This window comes from Diceros bicornis, chromosome 7 (genome assembly GCF_020826845.1).
Source record: "Diceros bicornis minor isolate mBicDic1 chromosome 7, mDicBic1.mat.cur, whole genome shotgun sequence".
Classification (NCBI taxonomy): Eukaryota; Metazoa; Chordata; class Mammalia; order Perissodactyla; family Rhinocerotidae; genus Diceros; species Diceros bicornis.
This window is the reverse complement of record NC_080746.1, coordinates 74,488,353-74,512,296: the sequence shown is the minus strand read 5'-3', so window position 1 is coordinate 74,512,296 and position 23,944 is coordinate 74,488,353. Positions and strand designations below refer to the sequence as shown.

At 35.8% G+C, this 23,944-nt stretch overlaps 1 protein-coding gene across 3 annotated transcripts in view; it reads left to right on the top strand.

The window, feature by feature from the left end:
- Positions 1 to 23,944, top strand: part of SOX6 (SRY-box transcription factor 6) — a 573,709-nt gene that overhangs the window by 17,027 nt on the left and 532,738 nt on the right. Inside the window, exon 1 of one of the 3 annotated variants that reach the window (XM_058546047.1) lies at positions 10,865 to 10,960. The exons of the other annotated variants lie outside the window; for them this stretch is intronic. The gene's annotated coding sequence lies outside the window, so the exon portion shown is untranslated. Of the gene's footprint in view, positions 1 to 10,864; positions 10,961 to 23,944 lie in introns of those variants that run through there. 3 annotated transcript variants of the gene reach the window in all.

Sequence of the window (23,944 nt, the reverse complement as noted above, 5' to 3'; positions counted from 1 at the left end):
GGGCTGGATGAGATAGACAGGGCGTTGGGATACAGCCATTAATTCATTGCATGAATGGCCAGGCTGGCAGCAGTAGCCAGTGCCAGGTTTTCTGAGTATGGTTTTTGTCATCAACAGAGTTGGCTGTCTTTGAAGTCTGCTAGTTAACCTTTTCCAGAATCTTAGAGTACAACTAGCACTCAAGAGGAGGAGGATAAAGGAATCTCTAGGAATAAGAAACCTCCTTATTTTCTTAAGAACTTAATTCTCCTCTTGCAACAGTTTTTTGAAGCATCTAATAAATGAACAGATTTCAGATTTTCTCATTTTCTTTTCAGTACCTATTCATTGCCATGGATGGAGGCAATAATGAGTAATGAAATAGATGAAATAGATCCAAACATATATTGGGCAATTGCCATATACCAGACATATTTCTGGGTGCTTTCATAAGATGGAGATAATAACCTGTTTTATAGTTTTTGAGAGATTTCAATATACAAAATATACTTGGAAAAGTGCCTGATATGTTGTAAGCTCTCATTAAACATTAGTTACTATTATTTTATTATTTCATTTGCAGAACAACTGTGGGAGGTAGATGTCATTATCTTTATTTTATAGACAAAGAAATTAGGGTTTGGAGAGGGAAAATGACTTGCCCAAGGTCACATAGCCATTAAATGGCAGTACTGTAATCTAAACCCAGATGTCCTGGATTGAAGTCCCAGGGTATTTCAGCTCTATAATACAGCTGCCTCTAATAGGCAAGTAAGTCATGAGATTACCCCCAGATAATCTACAAGCTAGATAATCAGGAGCTTGGATAATCAGGATAATCAGGAGCTGAGCATATTTTTATGTGATGTTGAATTTCTGTAGGTTCGGTTATTAAGGCAGTCGTTGCTTTGCATGGCTCGATGTTAACTGAAACTCATGTCTATCAGAACCGTATCCTCTCTTTGCATGGTTCTGCTTTGAGCTTTACATAGTTCGGATGTCATGATTTCATCTCGGTTACTACAGAACCTTGCAAAGTGAGGACCTGGCTCCAATATGCACTAGTTTCAGTTAACATGGTATATAGTGCAGAGTGAGGACTGCCTGTATTTCCATCAGCTTTATATTCCCACACAGAAATTCTCAAATTCTCTTTCCTTTGGACCAGTTAGATGGTTCATTTCCCTAAGATGACCCGTTATCTTTTGCATTTTTTTGCTTCCAAGCCTCTGTTCCTGCTAAGGGGGAGCACTGTGCTGCATAAGTAAGGTCTTTGAAGGTTACTGATGATTGGCTCTTGGCTTATAGGCACACCACACCACCTCTGACATTTATTGTGTGCAGCAGTAGATCTCTCTCTGGACTTAGACAGAAACACTTGTTTTCTTTCCCTTTTTTTTTTTTTAATTCTCCCCACTCCATATTACATGTCTACGTTTCTTTCTGAATTGATGTTTTTCTTTCTATCTGTTCCAGCAATGTACAGGAAGGCCATTGAGGCCAGTTATCTCTCAGTTGGTGTTTTACTACATGACAAATAATATATTGCAGTAGACAGTGAGCAGCCATTAAGCAGAAACTGGATCTGTTTAAGTTTCTTTTTAGATGTAGATGCTTAAATTCTTTTGAAGCACTTGATAGTAATTTCAACCTGAAGATAGAAGCATAGATTGCACAGATATCAATTTTAGGGCAATATAATATTGAAAATACTGATGCTTTGAATATCTTCTTGTCCCAAAAGTTTAAAAAAATTCTCCTCCCTTGAATTTTTATTGTCCTCCTGCCCCTCCCTCCCCTTTAGAATTGTATTTTAAAACTTATTCTTAGTTTTTTTTGTCAAGCATTCTGAAGAGTAGAAATCGCTTGCTGACTCTAATTTTATTCCTCTTACCTGTACAGTGCTGGAGAATCAGTTTGGGGTAAAGTGAGCTTGTGACAGTGGCTAAGAGCATACTCCACCACTTTCTAGCAGTGTGAACTTGGGCCTGTTGCTTTAATCTCTTGAGGCCTCAGTTTCCTTATCTGTAAAATAGTACTCACTTCTTAGGTTGTTTTAGGATTGAGTGAGTAAATATAAGTGCTTGGCACATGGTAAGTGCCATGTAAGCATTAGCTATTATTAAAGTGAATGTCCTTAAAAGGAGAATCTGGCCAAAACTAAAGAGTATTATATTCAAAATACTTTATTGAAGGGGTAAAAATGAACACTACTAAAATGTAATGTGAAATCATCCTCCAATTTCCCCAACACAGTGACTCTAGAGTACTTTTGGGAGAAAATACTAACTCTTCTATAGCAATAGGCACTTTGAGAACCTCTTCACCTGCAAATCAACGAATCGATTGAAACTAAAATTTCCTTATTATAGGGTCAATATCTTTGTTTTTGAGTTTCATAATTTGTGGAGACTAGTTGACTTGAGTACAGAGTGAATTTGAGTATGAGTTTTCTCAGGGCATGATCTGTGACTGTAGCCATAACTGAAGAAGCAATAGTGAACTTAAAGAGGCAGCAGCTAGCAGACAGGAGACTTGACCCAGGAGGCATCCCCTAGGGAGGGCCCAGACGCAGCCTGGTTTGGCCAGTGATTGCAGACCTGACTTCTAGGCCCTAAAAGGTTACGGGTGGAGGCAGCTGGCTGAGATTGTGTGTGAAGTCGGTAACCTTCTATTGCCTTCAAGGTTTTTTTGGTGTAGGCTCCAGTGTCCTGTGTACCCAGGAGGCATCCCCCAGGAGGGGCTCAGCCTCAGCCAAACATGGCCAGGGATTGTAGGCTTGACCTTTAAGTTCCGGAAGATTCCTAGTGGAGGCAGCAGACTGGCTATGCTAGATCTAGAATTTGAACCCAGGTTTGTCTGATGATAAAAGCTAAGCTCTTTCCACTAATGACTCCATATTGTTTCCCTGGTGAAGAGGGCACCAGTGGAGAAAAGGAAAGTAGCTGAGGCAGTGGAGGCATCTATGAGTTCAGCATCTGGAGGGATGGATGATATACGGTATCTGAGAGGGCAGCTGTGAAATCAAAGAGGTTGCCTGCAGGCAGCAATGCCATGGTGTTGGTGCTAGAGGAGATGGCAGTGGTATGGTAGTTGTTACAAGCCTTTTATGGATAGATTAGAACTCGGGAATGCATTTCTGTGTATTCATGTAGTATTTATACTTCAAATCATAGATGCATAGTCTGCATCATGGAACCTCAGAGTTGAAAGGGTGTTCTAATCACTCTTTTTATGGTGTAATTTCATGTACATGATCGTCCAGTCCATGCTGGGGGAACAACGATAGAGAATTTACTTCCTCCTTTCCACCAGAATGTAAGCTCCACGTGGATGGGAATTTTTTCTGTGTGTTCGTTGTTTAATTTTTAGTGACTGGAGCAACGCCTGGAACCTAATAGCACTCAGTAGATATTGTTGAATGAAAGAATTCTTGGACAACTTGTTTAAAAGTTTTGTTTTGTATATTAAACACTATTATGTACCAAGTATTATCTCATTTAAGTCTTATCTTAACCCTGGGAGGTATGTATTATTATTTCCAATTTATGGATGAGGAAACTGAGACTCAGGAATTGTGTAATTTTAAGGTGACATTACTAAAACATGATGGCCAGGATTTGAAGGTCAGGATTTGAATCTATCAGTATAACCACTACATTATACTGTGGAATTGTCACCTCTGTTGTCATAGATAATATGCTTTTATTAATGGAGTCTAAATTTTTATGGAAGCCACATCACACTGTTGACTCATTAATCTTACTGCCAACTAAAACTCACAAGCCTTTTAGTTACGACGTCTCCCTCATCCATCCTATACTTGAGCTGTTGGTTTTTTTGGAGCTAAGTGCAGGAGCTTGCATTTATTCCAGATAGATTTTCTCTAGTTAGATTCGTTTGACCTTTCTTTATTAGATCTTTTGATTTAGTATGGTTTTAAAATTTCAAGTATTTTTTGGCATTATTGATTAAATATTTTTTTATTCCTTGGTTTTGTTAATATTCTGTAAAACATGTTGATAGATTTTCCAGTGCTTAACTATCATTGTATTCCTCAAATAAGCTACTTAGTTACCATATATATTTATACATATATGTATATTTATACTGCTGAAATTTAATTTTGTATATATGAATTATATCTATGATTCATTTATTTTGGTGCTATCTTTATAGAGTTTTGATTGTAGGGTCATGCCAGCTTCATAAAATGAATTGGAAGCTTTCCATCTTTGTTTATGCTCTGGAAACACAGGAGTTGTCTATTATCTATTGCCATCTTTGCCTATTAGAGAGCACAGGAATTGTCAGTTCTTTAAAAGTTAAAAAATTTACCTGTAAAACCATTTGATCTTCACACTTTTAAAAGAGATAGATGTATAACAGTATTTTATAGGTCTGTTCATATTTTCTACCCTTTCTTAAGTCAGTTTTGTTAATTTATATTTTGAAGGAAAATAATCCATTTTCTCTAGATTTTAAAAATATATTGGCATAGAGTTGACATGATATTCTCTTATTTTCTTTTTTCCCATATCTATGGTTATATTCTCTTTCTTATTCTTTGTGTTTTTTATTTTTGTTGAGATCTTTTTGGATCCTGATTCTGTCATTTAACCTATTAATTATTAGAAACTTTGTTGAGCATACTAGCATTTAGTCCACATTTATTCATATATCCACAAGGCTTAATTAATTAAATAAAATTCAACAAACATTTATTAAGTGACTTCTGTATGCTGGATAGATGCTAGAGATACAAAGGGCTGTTAAAACAATGTCCTACTGTAAGAAACTTACAGTATAGCCAGGATATTTGAGACTGTTTGTCAAATGGCTTGTTGAAATTCAGATATAGTCATGCACTGCCTAACAACTACAGACTGCATTTGTTTTGGTTAACTACAGACCGCATATATGATGATAGTCCCTTAAGATTAGTACCATACAGCCTAGATATGTAGTAGGCTATACCATCTAGGTTTGTGTAAGTATGTAGGGGAGGAAGACATTTTCCTCTACCTTCGTAGGTTCTTCTGGCTGGTCTGAGAATTAAATTGACATGAGACAGAGTAGCAGGAGAAAAAGAAACAAAAGTTTAATAACGTGTATACATGGGAGAAACCCAGGAAAACCAAGTAACTTGCCAAAATGGCTGAAGCCCTCACCTTAAATACCATCCTTAGTTAAAGCCAAAAGAAGATATTGGAGGTGGGGAGAGTCAGGGACTTCAAAGGAAAGGACGGCAATTCATAGGCAGCTGAAAAGGAGCAAGCGTTTGGAAGACAAGTGTTTGGCCACACAGAAACAGAAGAACACAGGGGGAGCCCAATAGATAGGCTTTTCTAGGTTCTTCCGTGCCTACTACCTAGTTCATGTTATACTAAGGTGATAGCTCACTTCCTGAGACAGGGTTTTTTATCTGAATTCTTTTAGGCAGATAAGGGGGAGATAACAAGAAAAACTTTTTGAGTCTTTTGTTTCTTAAAAATAATCAGCCTAAAATAATCCTCATGAGACATATTTTGCGGTGGCAAATTTTGTTCCCTTTCAGTACACCTATGATGTTCACTCAAGGACGAAATCGCCCAACCACGCATTTCTCAGAACATATCCCATCATTAAGTGACATATGACTGTACGTTATTTCTAATGCACTACTCATGTAGCAATAAAGTACTGACAAAGGAACAAAAGACGTTAATATGACAGGACTTGCTTTGTGAACCCATGTTTGGTCCTAATGATTACCTCTTCTCCTTATAAGTGGTCAGTTATACGTTCTAGAACCTTGTCCTGATAATTAAATTCATGTAAGCAATATGTTACTGGAACATATCTGCTCATTAATAGAGATTCAATTGGGAAGATTTTTAGGGAATATTTTAATCATTCTAGAAATTTATACATTTTATCAGCTAGAAAAGTGCATCTTAAGTTATAATCGAGATACAAATCACCTGGGGATCTTACTAAAATGCAGATTTGGATTCTGTAGGTCTGGGGTGAGGCATGAGATTCTGTGTTTCTAATAAGCTCCCAGATAATGTCCTTGCTGCTTTTCCTCAGGGCTGCTGACTGGGACCACATTTTGAGGACAGAAGGATAATGTATATTCTATCTTATAGTTAGTAAGATATCATCTTTCTAACAAATAGAGCATTTAAGCTAAAATTGAGAAGACTGACAGTGCCTCATTTGTTGGTGAGGATATAGAACAACTAAAACTCTCATACACTGCTGATGGGAGGGTAAATTGTTAAAGCCGATTTTGAAAACTATTTGGTATTATATACTAAAGTTAAACATATTTCTATCTATAACAGCAATTCAACTCCTAAGTATATACCCAAGAAAAATGAGTTCCGGGTGGCTGGGTGGCGTAGTGGTTAAGTGCGTGCAGTCTGCTGTGGTGGCCAGGGGTTCGCAGGTTCAGATCCCTGGTGCACACTGATTCACCACTTGTCAAGCCATGCTGTGGTGGTGTCCCATATAAAGTAGAGGAAGATGGGCATGGATGTTAGCACAGGGCCAATCTTCCTCAGCAAAAAAAAAAAAAAAAAAGAGGAGGATTGGCAACAGATGTTAGCTCAGGGCTAATCTTCCTCACCAAAAAAAAAAAAAGAAGAGAAAGATGAGTTCTTATGTCCACCAAAAGAAATGCATAACATGTTCATAGCTATTTTATTCAAAATAGCCACAAACTGTAAGCACCCAGATGTCCATCAACAGGAGAATGGATAAATAAATTGTGATCTATTTATTCAATGGAATACTACACAGCAATAAAAGCCTACTGGTGTTCACAACAACATGAATGAATCTCACAGACATTATGTGGAAAATAGAGAAGTAGATGAAAGAGAGAAATAGAGCTAGATAAAGATTAGAGGAGGTAGAAGATAGAGAAAGAGTATGTGATTCTTTTTATTAAATTCAAGAAGAGGCATAACTACTCTACAATTATAGAAGTTAGAATGGTGGTTATCTCTGGGGATGGGTTATAAATTGAGAAGAGACATGTGAGAAGCTTCTAGGGTCCTGGGAATGTTTTATATTTTAGTCTGGTGGTTACATGGGAGAATACATATGTAAAAATTTATTGAGTGAATTCATTGACTGAACTTAAGATTAGTGCATTTTACTCTCTATATGTTATACCTTAATAAAATTTTCATTTTAATAAAAGAAATAGAGCATTAAAAGAGGAGAAGCTATCTTTTGAATTCTAAACAGGGCTATATATTTTTTTAGCAGTGGAATTGATTTCCAAGGGAGTCGTTATGTGTTCACATTCATATTCATTTACTGCATGAAAATATTGAAAAATATATTTAGAGGTAGTGAATTAATGTAGCTAGCTGATTCCTTAAAATAACAAGTATAGTTGTTATTGGATTTTAGGATAATAGAATCACAGCTCAAACACATTTTGGTTAAATCAGAACATTTTCATCTGTTGTTTTGAAGAGAGAGGTGAAAAACCCAAGAAAACAAGTTCTCTCGTTAGCTATTTTGGAAGTCAAAACAAAAAATATTAAATAGAGGTGGGCTTTGTCTTTTTACTCTTCGAACCTTCCCTTTCGATTAGTAACTTCCTGTTCTCCATCCAGATGCTTTAATACTCATGCTGCAATTCCTCCCTGCCTAGGATTTCTCATTGTTTGTTTTTCAGGACTGATCTTAAACCTATCTTTATCTCTATCTTCGTTTCTCTAATATTTCTCCACACCCCTCTTTCTCCTCAGGAGTCATAGAGTTCTGTAGCTTTCAGACTTTTTGTAAGCAGTAGAACTCACTTTTCAAGTAAATCCTTATTTATAGAAATCTAACAAAGATATAAACTTTGGATGAAACCTTGACTGCTCAGATCCCTTCAACTCTTCCTTCAATTCTCCCTCTTAGCTTACTCTTTCCTCTTTGCCCCACAACAACTTGAAGATGGGATACCCTGGGGGAACAGCAATCAAACATAATCTAGCCCAATCTTTTCACCTTCCTTCAGGGAGGAAACTGAAGTGCAGAAAGGGATTCACAGGGGCCAGCTGGTGGTGTAGAGGTTAAGTTTGCTTGTTCTGCTTTGGCGGCCTGGGGTTCATGGTTTGGATCCCTGCACGGACCTACTCACCGCTCATCAAGCCATGCTGAGGCAATGTCCCAGATAGAAGAGCTACAACTCTACAGCTATGATAACACAACTATGTACTGGGGCTTTGGGGAGAAAAAAGAAATAAGAGGAAGATTGACAACAGATGTTAGCACAGGGCAACTCTTCCTCAAAAAAAAAAAAAAAAAGAAAGGGCTTCAGAGCTACTATTGGTCAGCTACATCAGGCTATCATAAAATTAGTCTCAATTGCCAAGTAGTAAAATTAAAATGTGGAAAAAATAAGATTTAAAGAACGTTTACATGCAATTTGAACAATCAATGTAATGATTCCAAAAATCTACTTTTCAAGTTGTGTTCATAGGCAAGTAGCCACAATTAAAAATTTCCTGTTACAAGGAAACAGTAATCACATCTTAAATACAGTAATGTTATTTTTGACAAAGGTGGTAAGACAATTCAATGAGAAAATATAGTCTTTTCAACAAATGGTGTTGGGAAAACTGGATATCCCCATGCAAAAGAATGAAGTTGGATTCCTGCCTCACACCATATACAAAAAGGAACTCAAAAATGAATCAAATACCTAAATATAAGAGATTAAACTATAAACCCCTTAGAAGAAAACATAGGAGTAACTCTTCACGACCTTGGATTAGACAATGGTATGCCATCAAAATCATAAGTGAAAAAAAGATAAATTGGACTACATCAAAATTAAAAACTTTTGTGTTTCCAAGGAAACCATCAAGAAAGCAAAAAGACAATCTATAGAATAGGTGAAAATATTTGCAAATCGTATGTTGATGAGAGACTTGTATCCAGAATATATAAAGAACTCGTTGCAACTCAACAATAAAAAGACAAATAACCCAATTTTTAAAAAGGGCAAAGGATTTGAATGGTATTTCTCCAAATAAGATTTACAAATGGCCAATAAACACATAAAAAGATGCTCAAGATCATTAATCATCAGGGAAATGTAGATCAAAATCACAATGAGGTATTACTTCTCACACAGTAGAATGGCTATAATCATAAAAACAGAAACTAACAAATGTTGGCAAGGATGTGGGGAAATTGGAACCCTTGTACGTTGCTGGTGGGAAAGTAAAATGGTACAGCCCCTTTAGAAAACAGTTTAACAGTTTCTCAAAAAGTTAAACATGTAATTACTATATGACCCAGAAATTCCACTCCCACTAGCTGAGACATGGTCCCTTTAGAAATAGGATATGTGACAAAAAAGGCTTTGATAGCAAGAAGGAAAAATCATGAAAGATACATTATAACAAATAATTAATATTGTGAAAAGCAATACATATTTAAATTATTTTTTATAAAGCATAGTGAAGTATTTAAAAAATTCTCAGTTATGTCTCTTGCTTACCAATTTAATAAGTGAGATAATGTACATTTGTATGCACTATATACATTTGAAAATGGAATTTGTATATATGTGAGATTGTGTTTTTAAAACTGGGAATTAGTAAAAATAAATTAGCTTCCTCAGTTCTTTTCTTTTTCCTTTCCTTCCTTCCTCCCTCCCTTCCTTCATTTCTTCCTTCCTTCCTTTGTTTTCTTTCATTTTTTAAGTTTATTTCCATTGGTTGCTTATACTTGTGAAAATTCCCCCTTTAGTTTTTAATGATGGCTTTCTGATCTGTAATATCTTGGAGAGGCTATTAAATGGGGATAAAGACCTTTCACATAGGAGTGTTGTAAGGAGATGTGAAATAGAGTCTATTTCTTCTAAATCTGAAAATCCCCAAGTCTTCATATTGCAATTCCTTTAACAATCCTTTATAGTTTTAGTTCTCTGCTTAGTATATTTTGTCAAGAGGTATTTGGATATTAAAAAAGGATAATGTTTTAATCTAGAGGAATTAATCTCTAAAAGAAGAATATTAAATATTATTTTATGATATTACAGAAGACATGTCTAATTACTTTGAGGTGACAACATTTTTTTTGAGGTATGGGATTTTATAGCATGTGGATATTGCTTGCTTGGTCTATGAATGAAGGTGGTTTCAGTCCTTGACTAACTTTTAAAAATGAGTATGTGTGTAGTTGTTTGTGGTTTTCAAAGAGCTCTTCTCATACGTTACTTCACTTATATTCACAATAACTCTGTGTGAAGTATATTTGTTCTTTCTTTTTTAAAGTGAAGTGTAAACATGCAAAGTGTATAAAATATAGTTGTATGTGTATGTAATGAATACTTATAAAGTGATTCCGTGTAATCAATATCCAGGTAAAAAAAAAATAGAACACTGACATCATCCCAGAAGCCAGTTGTGTCCCTTCACAGTCATATCCCGACCCTCTCTTTTTGAGGTGACCACCATTCTGTATTTAAGATTAGTCAGTTCCTTTGCTTTATACTTTTACTGCCTATGACTGCATCTCTGAACAATATAGTTTGAGCTTGCCTATTTTTGTGCATTATATAAATCACACAGAATCTATTTTTTATGTGTTGCAGTTTTGCACATTTATCATCATGAAATCCAAGTTCATTAATTTGCTTTTTATTGTGTGAGTACCAGAGTTTATTTTATCCTCTCTGTTGTCAGTGAGCATTTGGAGTATTTCCAGTTGCTGATTATTATGAACAATGCTGCTATGAAATTTTTGTGCATATATACATCCTTGGTGAACATGTGCACAAGCTTCTCTAGGTTGTATATGCAGGAATACAATTGTTAGGTCAGAGGATATGCCTATCTTCATCTTTACTAGATAATGCTAAACTCATTTCTAAAGTGTTTGTTTATACTCCCACCAGCAGTCTGTGAGCATTCCCATTGCTTGACATCCTTGCCAACAGTTGATGATGTCAGACTTTTGCATTTTGCCAATCTGCTGGGTGAGTAGTAGAATCTCATCATGGTTTTAATTTGCATTCCTGATTACTAATGACATTAAGCACCTTTTTATAAATTGTTGATTAGGTAGTTATCTTCTTTTGTGAAGTGCCTGTTCAAGTCTTTTGCCCATTTTTCTGTTGGGTTGTCTGTCTTTTTTTTTAAATTATTTTTAGTTTTCTGTATATTCTGTATATAAATTCTTTGTCATATATATGTGTTGCAAATATCTTTTTCCACTCCTAGCTTGTCTTTTCACTCTCTATGTAACTGTTTGATGAACAGGCATTCTTAATTTTAATATAGTTGAATATTTATTGATATTTTCCTTTTTGGTTAATGCTTTTCCTGTGTTGTTTAAGAATTTTTTTTTATCTGAGGTCATGCAGATAATCTCCAATGACTTTCACATTGGCCTTTAATCTACCTGCAGTTGTGTTGGGATATTGTTTGATACAAGAGCGTAGTTGTATTTTTTTCTCCTCTTATGAGTATCCAGCTGTTCCAGATAATTTATTAAAATTTATCTTTTCCTGACTACTCTGCAGGGTTGCCTCTGTCATATATCAGATGCACATACAAACATGGGTCTATTTTGGGGTCCTTTATTATATTCTCTTGATGTGTTTGTCTATCCTTGCACCCATACTACCCTGACTTAATTATATTTGCTCTATAATAAGTCTGTTAGAGTATAATAAGTATAATATTTGCTCTATAATAAGTCTTGTAGAGTAAGTACTGCCACCTTGTTCTTATGTTTTCAAGAGTGTTTTGGTACTTCTTGGCTTTTTGCATTTCCATATAAATTTGGAATTAACTTAAGTTCCACAAACAAAACCTGTTGGGACTTTTTATTTTTTGCACTTAATCAATAAGTCAATATTTAGGGAAATCATACCTATATAACATTGAATCTTCCAATCCATGAATATGTTATCTTTCTCCATTTGTTTTAGTCCTCTTTAAAATCTCCCAATAAAGTTTATGAATTTTTCCTTACACGTCTTATACAACATTACTATTAACAAAACTAAATAACTTTTCAAGACAATAGTAACAGAGGAGTTGGAAAGTTAATTGTTAAGTGAACAATACAAACAATAAATTGCTTTAAGGATTTTGAAGAGAAACAGATTTGCCTTAAAGTTTCATAATAGATGACAGTAAAAGAGATTTTTGGTCAAATATTAATTAAATAGTGTTACCTTGGTGCCCTCACAGGTGTTATATACATGTGTGGAAATTAATTGTCATATTTTCAGTTGGTTAATAGGTTAAAGAAATCAATGTACTATTGTTTTATTGACTATATGCACAGTCACTATTTTACTGATTCATTTTTATCTCTGTTGATGAATCTTTTGGCTGAAATGGCTAGCCTTAAGCAGATATTTTGGTATCCGTAAAAATATCTTAAGGGAAAGGTCTGTATAGTCATTTCCAACCTAAGTATGTTATAAAAGTCTTTGAAACATAAATGTTTGGTGTGACTTCTGAAATAATGAAATAGCGCATTAGTTGCTTTCAGTAGTAAGTTTAGCCATTTCCATTTGGCCTATTAATTCTTTGAAACCACCAGAGGCCTTCTTCAGTGTGTAACTTATAGGCTTCAGGGGAGAACTGAACCACAGGCATTGTTTGACATTAAAATGTAATTTATTTTTTTATTTTCAAAATAGAGATTGGCATATTTAAAAGAATGAGGTGGCATTCTTAGCTCCTAATAAAAATAAATCTCTGTTGGTAGTGAGGGTTGCTGTACAGATAGGTCCCAACCCTGTCACTTCTGGAGAACAGCAGTGAAATTGTTTGTTCCTGACAGCAGACAGCCCCACTGCAGAGCCCTGGTTTCATGTTACATTAAGTATTAGTGCTGTTCTTTCAGGAGCTATTATGCTGTGACATTAAAGATTTTCTGACAGGGCAGTGGTAGGTTAGCACTGAAGTTGTCTGCTGAAATTTTAAAGAATGGAATTAAATATATATGATCAGACTTTAATATAAGAGATAGAGACAGAATTAGAATGGTTTAAAGAAAGTTGCAGAAATAATGAGTCGATAGGCTAGCCTCTTTATCTCTGCTTGTTTAAGCCAAATTTTATTACCTTTTATTTTTACAGTAAGTACAAATGGCCATTATGTTAATACTAGGATAGTTGCTCATTTTCAGAAAGACATTATGAATAAGGAAAAAATAGCCTTTTGTGAAATAAAAATGGTTTGGTTGACTTGAAGAGTATTTGATATAAATGAACATGTGGACAGTAATTGCAATGGCCTGACTTCCTTCTTGCTGATCCACTAATTAGTTAAAAGGATCAAACTACATACTCTATTAAAGTTATAGGAGTACAATTTAGATGGCAAGTAAGCAGATGAAAAGTCTTGTAACTAAAAAGGCTTAATTTTTCATAGCAGTTGTGTAAATATAGGTAACTTAAAAATTAATCAGATTACAATGTTGTCTTTTGAAAAGGCTAACTTTTGTTAAATGTTGAGAAATATTATTAGTCATTTTTGTTTGTATAGGCTTTCTATTTAAGAAAAATAAATTAAGCATTGTGGTTTCAAGTATTTCTTAAATAATTTTTTTGTAGTGAAATCAGAGTTGCTGTAACATTACTATGATATTTTCATGAAATAATCTTGGTAATATGAAATGTCAATGAATTTTATAATCACAGTTCTGTGTCTGGACGTTTTAGATAATATAACAGTTTTTTTGAGATTAAGCGAATAAATCATATGTTAAAATAAATACATTCTCAGTACTGTAGTTTTCTTTTTGTTAAAGTAATAGTAAACAAAACACTTTTTCCAATTACACACAAGATACACCACGGTATATTTATTTTAAATAATACAATACTAATACTGTCAGTTGAGAAGTAACTGGAATGAAAAAGAAGTTTCTTTAGAGGTGCTTGTGTGTTTGATCATGTTTCAAGATAATTTCCATCCAGTTCAAAGTAATCTATAATATAGTCATGAAAATAGTTATGTTAAAAACTGAATTTAAAGGTCTTTGCTCTGGCGTGTAGCTCACAATTTTATTCATATAGATTGAATTACACAGGGGAATATTGCTACATCCTTTAAAAATCATTAAAAATGATTACTCTAAAATAAAATGCCCAAAGAGCCCTACTGTATTTCTCATACCACTTGTTGAAAGTGAGATACTTGAACCTGTAGATCTGAAATAAATTTGATTATATAAAAATGTTCCCACTTTTTAAAAGTTTTTGTATTGTTTTTATTTTTGATGTAATAAAATGCAATGGTAACAAATCAAAAGAAGCAACAGGCCAAATATGAAAAAAATGTTATAATATCTTCTCTGAGGACCCTGAAATCTTATATTTCAGAAATGTTCAAGTAAATTAAGTATTTTTCTCTTAAAAACATATAATTTTAAATTACAGTATTTGGTAGGGAAAAAAGGGAGAATATTGGGGTGGATGTTTACTCATTTGAAAGCTGTGATCCTATATTAATATTTATATTATTAATATTGTTTCAATCCTTTTACTTCTACCAACTACAAGCATCCTAATTCAAAATGCTTTGACTTGCCATTCTATAAATAGGATACATATAGTTTAGCAATGTTGCCATTAGCTGGCTAAAAGCAACATAGGTATATTTGAAAATGTCTAGTACACTTATTAACTGAAGGACTATAAAGAATTTTGGTCTTTTTCGTATTATGATGATGAAGGAAAGTGTGAGTACTTTAATTTGAACTGTTTTGAAAAACTTAAAGTCTGGTTTGCTACACTGTCTCTAAAACAATTGATTAGTGCTAGTGTTCCTAAGAGAGCTGATTATAGGTATAGTTAGCCCTTCACAAGGGGCTGCTAAATGAATGTTAAAAAAAAGGGAGTTATTTATTTATTTTTGAAAATTTTATGCATTTAAATTAAAAGCTGCTGGGAAATACATTTTGGAGAATTTGTTGGACAGTATGTTATGGGAGATATGGTTGCCTTTTTAAGTAAAAGTATTATCCCATTAAAAAAACCCTAAAGCCATCAAAAATCTCTACTAAATTCATTTGTATTGTTTTAAGTTTAAATATGTGTTACCTTCTTTTTCAAATCAACAAATAATTTATTAGATGCTGACTATGTGCCAGGCCTCAAAGGGATAGAAAATAATTAGTGTACATCTCTAAACTCAAAGAACTTAATAGTTGTTAGAGCAATACAAGAGGATATATAATAAATTGCTATGAAGTGTGGTAAGACTGTATCTTCAGAGATGAGAAAGAATAAAATCAGCTACAGAAAATCAGGGTAAGTTTCAGTAAGTAAACTTTTGAGTTGAAGCTTGAAGGCATAGCAGGACTTAGATTGACATTGCAGAAGTGCGAACACCTCAGGGTGGGTGAGTTTGCCTCTGTCTTTGCAAATTTGTGTTATTGTGTACTCTTCTTTGACCTTTTATTAATTAGTTAAACTTATTAAAGGAAATCGATTTAGAATTTTTTCCCTAATAAATATCCAGAAGCCTAGTTTTTTGCATAGAATATGTTTTCAAGTAGCATAATATCTTTGTTTCTCTTTTAATGAATAGCAACAACAATACTTGAAAGTTTCACCAGTAAACAAGTCAGGTAATTGAGGTGAATCCTCAAAATCTATTTTTCAATTTTATTTGGTAAGTGAAAGATAAGAGAAGATCTTCAAAGGCTGAAAGGTTACAGAGGAGGTTTTGTTTTGTTTTTTAAGCGAAACATTTGCCTTCCTGTTGCACATGTAACATTTCATACATTGTATTAAGTCTGTTTCAAATCTGAGCATAAAAAGAATCTCATAATTATATTATGTATTTCTTGGCAAATATTTACAGTTCTCTGGACTAGAGATTGTTATCACTATTCAATAATCTAATTTATGTTTTTATAACATTATAAATATATGTCTGGTAAATGCCAAGATATCCAAAAGTTAACAGTTCATCTTAAAGTTAAAACATTTTAAATAAATTACTGAGGTGTGAGTTAAGAGCTCAACATTAGCTTCAGTTTTATTTTTATTTAATTAGCCACAATTTTTTTTTTACCTAAAGCAAAAGAAAACTTTCAAACCAAAGACTGCTCTTAAGATCCTGCAATGTAAGAGAAACAAGATCATTTTAAGTAAATAGTCTCATTTATGCCAGATGGTGCATTGCTATATCCAAGAAACAAAATTTATCATTTATATATATATTTTTTATTTTTGGTGGGAATATTCAGTTAAAAGGATGATCCTATTAGGTATTATCATTTTTGATAGTTCTTGTTTAAAATAATTTATCTTACATAATTAGATGAACATTTTAAAAGAATTTTTTTGTTGATATTTAAATTTCTTTGCCTTTTAAATGGGCACCAGTGTATAAAGTGAATTCTGACCATTTGACTACACTGTCATTTTGTTTTGTTTATTTTTGAGGTATACTCTAACTGAAAAAAAGTGCTGCTACATTTATTTATTTAAAAATTAAAGTGATTGAAATTAATTTTAATTTCAGATTTTTTTGAGAACTTCACAAGAGTCTTTAAAAATTGCAGTCAGCTTGGCGTGTTAAAAAATATCAGCAATCAAATATCTGGGTTTGGGGTGTATTGGTATAACAAATCCCAGCTCAAGATGCAGAAGACAATTGGATAATGTCCTTCAACCTCTATGATGCTCACATGCAGACCTACATTGCACTTGTCAACTTGTTTCTTCTTTCATTCACTTAACAAATTCATTGAGCATATGCACTGTACCAGGCATCAAGGATATAAAGCTGAAAAATAAATGGTGACTGCCCTGGATAAACTCACAGCTGGGGGATGGGAGAGCGAAGATTGAGAATGAAGGAAGGTAGAGATAAAAGATACAATGGGAGAGTGAAGGTAGGCAGTGTAAAAGGCATAAAAAAATTTTCAGATTCTATATTGTGATAACTGTTTCAATGGAGTAATGGGCAGAGGGCTGTGGTAAGAGGGAATATTAATTTTGACTGAGTGAAGAGTTCTCAGTTACTATTTTTTATGCATACAACTGGAAATTTTTATTGTTCAATCCATTGCCTTATTATCAGGTCAGTATGTCCTCATTTTCACAGTTTTTGTTTTTTATTATTGAAGTAGAGTTTACATAACATAATGTTATCCATTTTAAAGTGAACTGTTCAGTGGCATATGGTACATTTACAGTGTTGTGCAACCATCACATCTATCTAGTTCCAAAACATTTTCATCACCCCAAAATGAAACCCCATGCCTATTAAGCAGTTATTCCCCATTTCTCCCTCTCCCTGGCACCTGACAACCACCAATATTCTTTCTGTCTCTATGGATTTACCTTTTCTTGATATTTCATATGAATGGAATCATAGAGTATGTAACCTTTTGTAACTGTTTTTTTTCCTACTTAGCATAATGTTTTCTAGGTTCATTTATGTTGTAGCATGTGTCAGTGCTTTATTCCTTTTTATGACTAATATTCTATTATGTATATACCACAATTTGTTTATCCATTCATCCACTGATGGACATTTGGGTTGTTTCCACCTTTTGGCTATTTTAAATACTGCCGCTATGAACATGTGTGTGCAACTATTTTTCTGAGTACCTGTTTTCGTTTCTTTTGGATACATACCTAGGAATGGAATTGCTGGGTCATATGGTAGGTAATAACATGTTTAACTTTTTGAGGAACTGCCATACATTTTTCCGCAGTAGCTGCACAATTTTACGTCTCCACCAACAATGTGTGAAGGTTCCGATTTCTCCACGTCCTTGCCAACACTTGTCATTTTCCATTTTTTTAATTATAGCCATCCTAATGGGTATGTCAGATACTATTTTGATGCCTATTTCTTGAGGTCAGAACTAGGGATCTCTGAAAACCATAGGGAAGTGATGGGTTTGGTTGAGCTCCCAATAGGTTGAGATACAATAGGCTTGATTGACTCAATCTATTGCTTCTTCCTCGGCAGGAATTATCCTGAGCTTCCCAGAGATATCCTTAGGCTGATCAAACTTCAATACTACATAGTGTTGTTCATTTCCCAGAATCTGTTATCAGGGCAGGATCTTAACTCCCCCAGGACATGTGAAAGTTAAGTATTGTAAAGGCTGGTGACAAAATTCACAGGAATTACTTTGAAGATGAGCTTGAAGAGGTGTTGCTCATATTTCAAAGACTCTTGAAGACTTCTGATGTAGCACCTTAGGTAGCTATTAGGAAATTAAAAAGCTGGTGTGTTAAATCAGAAGTTCTAAACTTTTTGTGTCAGGACCTCTTTGCACTTTAAAAAGTATTGGCTATTGTGAATAATGCTGCAATGAACATAGGGAGTGCATAAGTCTCTTTAAATTGTTGATTTCAAGTTCTTTGGATAAATACCTAGTAGTAGGATAGCTGAGTGGTATGGTATTTCTATTTTTAGTTTTTTGAGAACTCTCCATACTGTTTTCCATAGTGGCTGCACCAGTTTGCATTCCCATCAGCAGTGTATAAGGGTTCCCTTTTCTTCACATCCTCTCCAACATTTGTTATTTTTTGTCTTGGTGATTATAGCCATTCTAACGGGTGTAAGGTGATATCTCAGTGGAGTTTTTTTTTTTTTTTTTTTTTTTTTTTGTGAGGAGATCAGCCCTGTGCTAACATCCGCCAATCCTCCTCTTTTTTTGCTGAGGAAGACGGCCCTGGGCTAACATCTGTGCCCATCTTCCTCCACTTTATATGGGACGCCGCCACAGCATGGCTTGCCAAGCAGTGCGTCGGTGCGCACCCGGGATCCGAACCAGCGAACCCCGGGCCGCCGCAGCGGAGCGCGCGCACTTAACCGCTTGCGCCACCGGGCCGGCCCCTCAGTGGAGTTTTGATTTGCATTTCCCTGATAATTACTGATGAACATCTTTTCATGTGCCTGTTGGCCATCTGTATATCTTCTTTGGAAAAATGTCTGTTCAGATCCTCTGCCCATTTTTTTTTCTTTTTTTTTTTTGGTGAGGAAGATTGTTGCTGAGCTAACGTCTGTGCCAATCTTCCTCTACTTTATATAAGGGATACACTCAGCATGGCTTGATAAGCAGTGTGTAGGTCTACGCCCAGGATCTGAACCTGTGAACCCTGGGCAGCTGAAGTGGAGCATGTGAGCTTAACCACTATGCCACTGGGCTGGCTCCCCTCTGCCCATTTTTTGATCAGGTGGTTTGTTTTTTTGTTGTTGAGTTGTATGAGTAGCTGTTTTGTTTGTTTGCTTGTTTGTTTTTTAACACTGTTCTGGTAAGGGAAGGGTGGCTGCTACTTTGTTACTGCTATGTGGACATAGAAGTGCAGGTTCCCCAGCTGTGAGGGGGCTCCTTGTTACTGCTGGATACTGGGGAGTTCCAGCTTCTTGTGTGGTGTTCACTGACATCACAGTGGAGGTGGCTTTGTTACTTCTGGGCAATGGTGAATGTTTTGACTGGTTACTAGGCTTCCTCTGATACCATCCATCCCAGAGAGAAGGGGGAAGGGCACTTCTTCCTGCCTGATGTGAGTGGAAGTCCAGGCTCCTTACCTGTTCTCTGACACTGCATGTGGGGTAAGAGAGGAGACAGGGGGGCTATTACTGGCTGGTGGTAGTAAAAGTCCAGATCCCTACCTGGCTGCCTTTGACGCCTCCCGGGGGGGGTGTTGGGTGTCTCATTACAGCCATGAGAGAGTGGAATTCTAGCTCTCTACTTGGGCTTTGAGTAGGTCAGGGTGGAGCCACAGTTTTTTCTGTGGCCTTTGTCTGAAGTTAGAGCGGTTATTATCTAAAAGTTTTCTGTCTTGCTAAAAGCTGCCACCTTCGTAGTCCTTTCGCTGGAGTCAGCAAGCTCTTCTTGGGGCTTTTTTTTCTTTTTTTTTGGTTTGTGTCTGTTGGTGTTTCTAGGTTGCTGGCTCTTTTAGCTCCAAGTCTGGGAAACATGAGGCAAAAAGAAAATCCAGAGACTTCACCACAGTGTTGTTCCTCAGGTCCTGAAGGTCTAGCCGGTCTGCCTCCTTCTTTCCATCATTTAGAGTCCTCTTATGTTTGTTTGATACATAATGTCCAGGTTTTTTAGTTGTACTTAGAGAGAGGAATAGGGAAAAGTACTTCTCCATCTTTTCAGAAATGGAAGTCTCCACCTTAGATATTGTAAAACACAAGAATATACAAGCACGCATTCCATTAGCTTTTAGAGGAATGACATAATTATGTAGCCTTTGGAAAACTCTACTTTACACTTGCAAGAGATTGAGAGTGAAAAAGGCGAATAGCTTATTGTTATCCTTATCATGAAAATAATTTTGATCTTGCAGACCTCTGAAAGAGTCTTGGGGACCTTCAGAGATCCCATGACCAAACTTTGAGATCTGCTACCCTAAACTATAGTTTATCCAGGGACCTAAAAATATTAATGTTGACCATATCTATTTTAAAGCAATTTTTATTCAATACCTATTGTTCTACTCAGGCACTGATCTAAGTGTTGGGGATATAGCAGAGTAGGAGATGGACAAAGTCCCTGCCCTCACGAGCTTTGACTTTCTCTAGTCAGTTCATCTGGCAACTGAATGAAGTCATGAGTTTTCTATTTGCCTAGGCTAAGTCCTTACATTCATATCTCAGGATCTGTCACGATGTGTGTGGGGCTGTTTATTTACAGCAGGTGAGGCAGTACAGCTGCAGTTGTTGACAGGAGAAGTTCAGACTACTGGGCAGACTGCGGTGCCCGAGCGAGTGGATAGCAATACTGAGTTGCAGCCTAGACAACATGATTTTTGTTTTTGCTGTTTTTAAGACACCTGTGTCTCTCTCTTCCCTTCCTCCCTTTCTCCCTGCCTCCCTCCCTCCCTGTCCCCCTCCTTCCCTTATTCCTTTTTTCATTCCCCCCCCTTTCTTTCCTCCCTTCCACTTTGAGTTTTAGGTAGACTGTTTGCTCAGTTCACCTCTCCAGTTCTTACCACTCTCTCACCCTGGCAAAGTTATAGCCTCACTGTTCTTTATTCTCTCTCTCCGTATATGTAATAGCAAGCACTTGCTACGTTTCAGGTTCAGTGCTAGGTACTAGCAGTAACACTGACAGTTACATTTGAAGCCTTCTAGTCTTAGAGCAAGAGTTGGAATACTTTAGTGTCATGGCTTAGAGAGATCACTCGGGTGTACTGTAGAGCTTGCTTGTCCCTAACCATTTTAGTTTCCAATTTTAACTGGCTTTAACAGTTCCTTTGTGTGAATCCACCGCAACATTTATGAATGGATTGGTTTTGAAAACTTCCCTATTCTGTCTCCCACCCTCAGCTTCTAAGTCATAAAAATTGGACTTGATTTGCATTTTCTTGAGCCATTGCTCTTAAGGGTAGTCTGACATTAGGCATCAGAATATGCTAACCATGGCTGTAGTCTGAAACTCTTTTCTTTTTCTTGGTAAAAAAGGGCAAAATAAACCAAAAAATTCAAACTTTTGCTTTAATTAAAATTAGTTTTAGGGCCGGCCCCGTGGCTTAGCGGTTAAGTGCTCGCGCTCCGCTACTGGCGGCCGGGGTTTGGATCCCGGGCACGCAGGGACGCACCGCTTCTCCGGCCATGGTGAGGCCGCGTCCCACATACAGCAACTAGAAGGATGTGCAACTATGACATACAACTATCTACTGGGGCTTTGGGGAAAAAAAAAGGAGGAAGATTGGCAATAGATGTTAGCTCAGAGCTGGTCTTCCTCAGCAAGAAAAGAGGAGAATTAGCATGGATGTTAGGTCAGGGCTGATCTTCCTCACACACACACAAAAAATTAGTTTTATAGGTATGCATTTGAATGGTACACTGATAGCCTAGGAAAATCAGGAGTTCAAAAGTAAATATTGCCAGCACTCCTTAGACTCTAAGTACTAGCAACAAATATTGTGAAAATTACAGTTTAGGAAAGAAGATTAATACAATACGATTAGTAAGGTATGAAAGGCAGTAGCAAGTAACTGAGAGGCAGAGGTAAAGTGATTTCATTTATTTTAAAGGTAGAAAGTTGCATTTTTGTGTTTTGATTTCACTATTTTTAAGACACCTGTGTTTCACTTGCTACAATCACAAATTCCAACTGTGAATAATGGAAATCATTGAATGGGTGTAAGTGGTGTATTGACTGCTCTTTCGAGTCTATAACATACCTTCCTTATTGGCACCAGAGAGCAATGAATGAGGCATTTTATTAAAACTGAGGCTTGTGGTTCTAATCAAAGGTCACTGGTTGGCTCTCACTTTTCCGTTTCAGATTTGTCTATGTTTGATCAGGGGGCAGCAACGAAATTATTATGACAAAGACTTTGTACTAGGCTGTATCTGTCTGTTGAAACTTGAAAGTCTTTGGAACTGTGATGCTGACAGCATGTGAACACTGCAGGAATGTGCAAGCTGTGTAATGTCTTAAAGAAACTTTTAAGTATCATCTTCCTTTTGTGTTGTTCGAAAGAGTTTCAGATACTATTAAGGTAATAGTGAAAAGGTGTTTTATTGATTAAAGAAGATTTTCTTTTTTCTAGCAAATATGCATTAAGATAGTCTCCCTATTACTTTTTCTGCTCAGTCTCTGCTTTACACAGCAAGTTCATTAACATGTAGATATGCAGTGATTGAAGTCAGACTGCTTTTTACAGTGGAGTTGTCTTGATATAATGAGCTCCTCTTTAATGTTCAAAAAATTGTTGTTACTTTCTAAAAGGGGTTGTTTGTGAATTTCATTAAATTTAATCTCCTCTTCAAACAATTTCAGCATTGTTCAGTTTACTACAATTAAAATGCTTTCTGATGCTAAAAAATCACTTTTTACAGATGTATCACAAATGTAAGCACTGAGAGAGGGGCTTTGTTTTTTTTACTTTGAAAGAAAAGCTGCTATTTAGCTGAGAATTCTCATTTTTTTAATTGGTGCTCCATATGGAAAATCAGAAGAGGGTACACTTACTGTATCGCTAAACAAGTTAAGTTTGCTCATGAGGGTTAGGTTTCACAACTAGTTCATTCAATCCCTGGACTAAAGCATTGGTCTAATCATGGTTGGAAAAACAAGGGCCTTAACCTTGTCTTCTCAGTTTACTAGAGGACAACACTTTTATCTTTAGAATGTTGGAAGTCTTGAGAAAGAACAGATATAGTGAAGTTAGGCTTCTGCTTTGGACAAAAGTTCTCAAAGGGGCATATAAGAAACCTGACTAAATACTCAGTTGCAGACCAGCAATTGTAGTTCATAGTGAATAGCTTTGTTCTTTGTAAATTATCCTTTCCACTTAGGCAAGCATAATTTCCCCCTAGTCAGTAGGACTTGAATGGTATGAGAGCAATCCTTGGCATTTTTTGAAGATTGGGCACAGAAAGAGGTAGAATGTCTTTCTGGAGAGTATATAGCAGGTAGAAGATTTAAAAATTCCCAGGTGGTAGCAAGGAAATTTTCCAGGTGAGCCCCAGGAAGGTTGGCTTATGAAGGCAGGAGGTTGGAAAGTTGGAAATAAATGATTTGATTTCTTAAAGTTTTGGCCAGCCAGCAGAGTTTATAGAGCTATATGAGTCCTACTATGACCGTTGCTCAGGAAAATTTTCTTCCAGGATGTTTCTTCCTGCTTTAGTTTCAGAGGCCATTTACATAAAGCCAAAACATCTAGTCAAGTCAGGAACATACTCAGAGATTCTTGGTAGTTGGCATTGTATAGAAAAAATATTTGAGATATTTGGCTAATTTTTGAAATTGTGTTTTGACTTCTTAAGGACAGAGCCAGCATCTGAAACTTAACAGGAGTCTTTAGTAGATTGAGCTAATCATATCACTAAGTGGGCCTTTGTAAGTCATTATGATGTAGCTACATAAGAGAAGGGCTTAATCAGATATCTTTATCACCCAAAATATAAGATGACACTATCATCTGAAAAAGGTCAATTCTTGTGCTATATAAGTCATGAAATCCTTCCACTGCCTTGTAGGAGCTAATAATGATGAT